Source organism: Papaver somniferum, chromosome 6 (assembly GCF_003573695.1).
Source record: "Papaver somniferum cultivar HN1 chromosome 6, ASM357369v1, whole genome shotgun sequence".
Taxonomy (NCBI): Eukaryota; Viridiplantae; Streptophyta; class Magnoliopsida; order Ranunculales; family Papaveraceae; genus Papaver; species Papaver somniferum.
This window is the reverse complement of record NC_039363.1, coordinates 106,391,607-106,397,690: the sequence shown is the minus strand read 5'-3', so window position 1 is coordinate 106,397,690 and position 6,084 is coordinate 106,391,607. Positions and strand designations below refer to the sequence as shown.

The 6,084-nt window shown below is 35.4% G+C and overlaps 1 long non-coding RNA gene across 2 annotated transcripts; it reads right to left on the bottom strand.

Annotated features, from left to right (window-relative positions):
• Window positions 1-3,626: 3,626 nt before the first annotated feature.
• LOC113288750 lies at window positions 3,627-5,791 on the bottom strand. 2 transcript variants are annotated; one of them, XR_003330695.1, is made up of 2 exons: window positions 4,213-5,791; window positions 3,627-4,014 (listed from the first exon to the last, which is right to left on the bottom strand). It is a non-coding gene; the product is annotated as an uncharacterized LOC113288750 (long non-coding RNA). The 2 variants fall into 2 exon arrangements; XR_003330696.1 differs by having other exon boundaries at window positions 4,255-5,791.
• Between the last annotated feature and the right edge of the window lie 293 nt (window positions 5,792-6,084).

Genomic DNA, 6,084 nt, shown 5'->3' with positions numbered 1-6,084 from the left:
AGGAGCTCAAAGAAATCTCCAGCTCAATGAATTGGACGAGATTCATAGAGATGCATACGATAGTGATAAGGAGTATAAAAACAAAATGAAACTTGTGCATGATAGGAATATATTACGAAAGTCATTTTCTCCAGGTCAAAAAGTTCTTCTGTATGACACTCGTTTGCATCTATTCCCAGGGAAGTTGCGCTCTCGGTGGACCGGTCCTTTTGTGGTCCGTACTTTTTTTCCTCATGGCGATATTGAGACTGAGACACCAGATGGTAGTAGTTCTTCGAAGGTTAACGGTCAGCGACTGAAGCCCTTTTTATAGCCTTTTCCTACAGGTGATTTTGAGGAGGTCCCTCTGGAGGACCCTATTTACCTTGGTTGACCATCGAGGCGATTTTGTATGTTGTATAATATTTTTGTAGGTTTTCGGTTACACTTCACTCGTGTATTATATTTCTGACTTCTCTCCTTACTATTTCATCATGTTACTTATATTTTTGGTACTGTTCTTTAATTAGAAACATTGAGGACAATGTTATATTTAAGTTTGGGGGTGGGGTAGAACTTTTTGTTACCTTTTCGTTGCAATAAATAAACTCCAGAGCCTAGAAATTTATCCCTATTAAGGATGGCACTAACCAGTCTAAGTAGATGAAAGCATTTTGGTTGTAGGAGTTGAGGAACCAATCTGATAAGATGGCAACATTTAAAGAGTCTATTCATAAAAGCACAGAGCTCAGGTGTTAGAAATAACATGATAGTTTCACCATATCTCGTTGAGTCCTTTTCACTTCTGTTTTTATTTTGTTTTGTTTTTAAACTATGTTTCTCTAAGTGATTAGGTGGGGCTCACGATTCAAGTTGTTACCAATGCTAGGGTGAATTAGAGTGATTGAGATACAAAAAAAAAAAAAAAAAAAAAAAAAAAAAAAAAAAAAAAAAAAAAAAAAAAAAAAAACAGAAAAACAGAAAAAAAGAAAAAAAAGAAAAAAAGAAACTGAGACCAGACCATCAGACCAGCTGGAATAAATTCAATAAATTCGACCACTGGAACCCTTGTATATGCCAGTTGTGTTGACATGGAGTTAGGATTATCAATCACTGGTTCCCTTGTATATGCCAGTGTGTTGATATTAGTCAGACTAGTATCTCAGTCCATTAGGATAGGTTCATTTTTGCGGAGGCCTACAGACAGATATGAGAAACACCGTTCGCATCAGGGTACTTCCTCCTGTAGTCAATAAGTATGCCAACCAAGGAGATTCTTTAGTTCCTTCCAAGGTTCTGTGTAGATAGCTAGGATCTGGAGTAAAGGTTTTGTGGGTATACCTCTGGTAAGCCCTCCGGAGACAACACTCCGCCACTAGAGACACCTAGGGGTTTAAAGGCTTATTGCATACACTAAATGAAATCGACGATGCCTGCGACAGTGAGTTAGGATTTTATTTCTATTTTATTTTTGCTCGAGGACTAGCAAATAATAGGTTTGGGGGTATTTGATAGACACATTTTTGTGTCCGATTTGTCTCGATTCTATATATTGTTAGGGCTCATTTTTGTACTTATTATGGTGTTTTATTTATTTGTAGGTATTTTTGGCCAATAAACATTTTTGGAAAAAAAATTGACTCGAAAAGTTGTCGCAAAGCACCCGGAGGACACTTGATATTCGGACCCCCGGTTTGGATAAGGGGAACCCCCAGGACACCCCTTAAGGCAGATTCTAAAGGCACCCCTACTCTGGATAGGGGGCGCCCTTCTTCTTCACGGTTTCAAATCCTCAAAATTGGCGGGAAAATTTGTGGCAGTGAAGAACAGATTAGGGTTCTTGATTTGGAGGTTTTTGAGGTCGATTAAACCTGTAATTTTCATAGGATAGACTCCTTATGGGTCTAGAATCTGATATGGGTATTGCAATCGATTAGACTGGGCTCAATCGACGGATTTTTATCACAACAGAAATATATGGAAAGTCACGTGTGTGATATGTTTTAGGGAATTTTAGAGAGATTAAAGTTCTATGAACCTTCCCAAAGATTTGTATCTATCTAAGGAAGAGTTTAGAATAAAAAGAAAAGCTCAGAAACGTGTAGAAATTCTAAAACAAGAAATTGCCGCAACTTTGCCGTGAAGAGAGGGGAAGAGATTTTGGAAGATTTGGGAGAGACTTAATCGGTATTTTTGATATAAATAGATTATTTGGGTCATATAGAAGGGAGAGGAAGCCTTTCAGAGAAGTTTAGAACACCACGGAGCTCTAGAGATCGAGTTGCAGAAAAATACAATATTTTGTTGCTGCTGCTGAAGGGGAAGAACACGAAGAACATTGACGCACAAGTATCTGTCGCAGAACACTATCGTTATTCAACAGCAGAACCCATCTATCTTTTATCAACAGTAATTCCATTAGGTCTTTAGCTTCTGTTTCCTCTTTGTAACAGAGATTCTGCAACACCTTCACACTGTTGCGAATCGGCTGTGTTATCATTTTTTCACCTCCTTGTACACTTTTGAGCTATAAAAACATATTTTGAGAACATGGTTAATATGAGGAGCTAAACCCCATTGCTGAGGCGATAGAGGAAGCTATTTTTCCAACAAAAAGTGGTATATTCTTATTTATATATTTATCGCAATTATTTTTATGATTGTTTTGCCTTGAGTGAAAATTGTTTGAATAATTCTTGTTAAGCAATTGTTATTTTTTTTGATAGAGCATGCTTGGACCTAGGTTTTTGATGTTCTATGCTTCGGATTTACACTTGTTATTTTGAGAATCTACTTGTTGCAATAGTTTAGAATCAAATTGAACGAAAAAAATTGCATGAATATAAATATTGGATTAAATCATTTTGAATTTCGAAAATAGTGAAATCTTAGCATTAGAAATTATGTTGGCTATAATTTTTAGTGAGTTTTCTATTTTAATATTAGAATTTAAGACTAATTAATATCCTTCACAAGTCTGAGAATCGAACCACTTTTACCACCATCTACAAATCACATCAACTTATAGTTTTGATCACTAAACTTGACAAACAAGTTTGAGATAGCAACGCTTGCGAGTTCGACCGAGCAGTGCTCTAACAATCTCCTTCTTTGTCAATTTTAGTGACAAAGAGGGAGATTGTTAGAGCACTGCTCGGTCGAACTCGCAAGCATTGCTATCTCAAACTTGTTTGTCATCCAGATGCTTGATCTCCTTGGTTCTTCAACATTACTCGAAATCTTCGTCACTTCCAAGTACTCCAGTGATTCTGAACGTATTCAACTCCGCATCATAGTTGTTGAAGATCCGTAGCCATAAAATTGAGAAAACATTTCGTAACAGACCGATAAATTTTTTCTTCTAACGGGTTGGATTTCAACCCGTCCAGCAAGGCCAAACCCCGGTCGCGCCACTCGAAAATGAGAAAAAAAACAATACATATCATACAAAGTTTGATAATGGGTGAAGAGTAAAATAGAGGAAAAAAAATTAAATCCATATTTTCTTAAACAGAGAGTTTATAGAGACTAGGTACAACACCAGTATACTAATGACTTAACAAGAGAACAAGGTCTTAGATTTTGCCTTGAAATTTTAAGAAAAACAACCTATTAATTCCCAAATCAAAAATTCATTCTTATGAATATTACTTTAACATCAATTTCTACTACTGCAGACTTTAATTAAAGACATCTCGTTACATGAGAGTTATTTAGTACACTTCAATGATTCACCCATTAAATAGACAGCAAAAACGAGAAAAACAACCAAGAAGAAATGAAAATGAAGTCATAACTTAGCAGTAGAATTTTTAAGGATTATAATGTATAAGAACGTCTGAAAAAGAATATTGTCCCATATACATCCAAAAAGGATACCATAGCCTATATACACGTAGCAAACCATGAAATGAAAATTACCCAAATCAGCCCATGATATATATGTATACAAGGACAACAATATGTACCACATTGTGTCCATAGCTCCTCGCCGTAAGCCCTATTCAGCTCACCGCATCAAGCTAGCTCCAAACTCTGTGGGGGAAAAATAAAACAAAACAGGGTGAACAAATGCCCAGTAGAGGGTATAACGATGAAAACATAATAGCAGCACAAAAATATAAAGGCCTCGACAATGAGCAGCAGCTAAATCAAAGAAAAAATGTAAATATATAAATCTTAAGTAAATGTAGATCATATAAATATTCTGAGCCGCAAATAAAGATACTCTACTATTCTCATGGCCAGTGCCACCGTCAGGGTAGTTCTGGTTACCATCCATCATTGCCGCAACGATCTTCCGGGTAGCCACCGAGGTGGTGGGGTGCCACTTAGGCCCGACGTTCCTAAAGTAGAGAGTCCACTAGTTTCCAAATCCAATTGCCGCAAATGAAATGTCACAAACCACATTCCGAAGAACCTCATAAATCCATAACTAAAAAGTTACTTAAATACAAGCATTTAAAGCATTCACGAAATCAGTAAATAAGTTCTTACCGAATCAAAAGAACTCAACATGAGAGTGTAAATCACTTACCAGAAAGTACGATAAAATTCATATACATTAAGAAGAATATAAATTAGCAGAAATGATGGTAATCCAAATTACCTAACAGTTCTCAATGCAAGGAGTAAAAGGACTTCATAAATACAACAACATATTTTAGGTTGGGAATAAGACACAGATCTGTGAAGTTTTAGAGCAAGTCTTAATTGCCGAGAGAGGGAGAGTTACCAGTAAAATGGTAAGCGAAAAATACTCAAGTTGGTAAATTAAAAAGAAATTCCAGTACAAGAGTAAAGCTTGTTGATCAGCAAATTTAAAACCAAATGCCAATCCATTAAAGTTCACTTCATTTCTAATATAACAAAATCATAAAAATAAGATTTAGTGCCAGTAGTGTCCAAAATGGGTAACAAGAAGAAGGCTAAGACTGGAAGTGACTTTTTAATTACAAAACATTTTCACTAACCAAAAATTTAATTTAAGGCTTAAAGCAAGAAATCAAAATTAAGTAAGGAGCATAACAGAAAGAACCAAACGGTAAACCAATAGTGCTACTTTATAAGGTCATACATTTCTTTTAAGTTGAGTTGATCAACATGGATGTTGAAAGCTAAATCTAGTGATACAAGACAAATGAATGGGTTGAAATCTTGAAGTTGCTGGGTGGGAAGGAGGCTAAAAGAGAATATGAAGCATATTCAATAAATGAGTTTCAAATTCTCAGCCACCGGTGGAGTCTAGAATATCAAAGTTCATTGGGTCATTTTCGCAAACAGTAAAAAGGCTAGTTTAATGATTGTTTACAAAACTTAATTGAAAATCAAACTTAACAACTGCATAATTATTTTCTTAAATTTTTCATAAATCATTTATAAAACTTGGAGTCATGTAGTTCAGTACAAAAAGAATAAACATAACGAAAATGTAAGCTTTTACACAAATTTCTTGCATGTTCATGACATTCAAAGAATAAACGTAAAATGGAAAGAATGAGATGATTTATTATACCAAAGCATTAACCGATACTGTAAGTGATCAAAATTTAACACCAAGTCACCTAAAAGATCAATATAAATACGGAAGTCGAAATTCAAATTCACTCTCGGCAACTACGACAAGACGAGTAAAATTTTATGGAGTTTTCATGTTAAGGATTTCAACAAAAATTTAGTCAAACACAAAACCAGATGAAATTTCAATTACCCATTCTTTGATTCGAAGCAATCACGAAATGAGATAAAATCAAACATGCACCAGCAATTAGCACAACTGGAATCCATGGTTCAAAATGAAAAGGATAGAAAAAACCCCTACCTTTGCAAGACGACTGTCAGCTGAAAATGGAGCGGGTTGCTTAAAAGCCAAAGGATCCTCTTGCTTGAGATTGTCGTGTAAATCAGTGGATGAAATTTGGTGAGAGGAAAGAAATAAAATGGAAGAACAGGGAAAACAAAATGGGATTTCTCTATTAAGAAATTAGAGTTGGTTTAATAATGGCCCTAACTAACCCATGTTTGTCACGTGGCATTCATGCTAGAAAATTTCTAGACTTCTCCATTGTGTCTATTAATCATGCTCTCTAATACTACTAAGGGCTA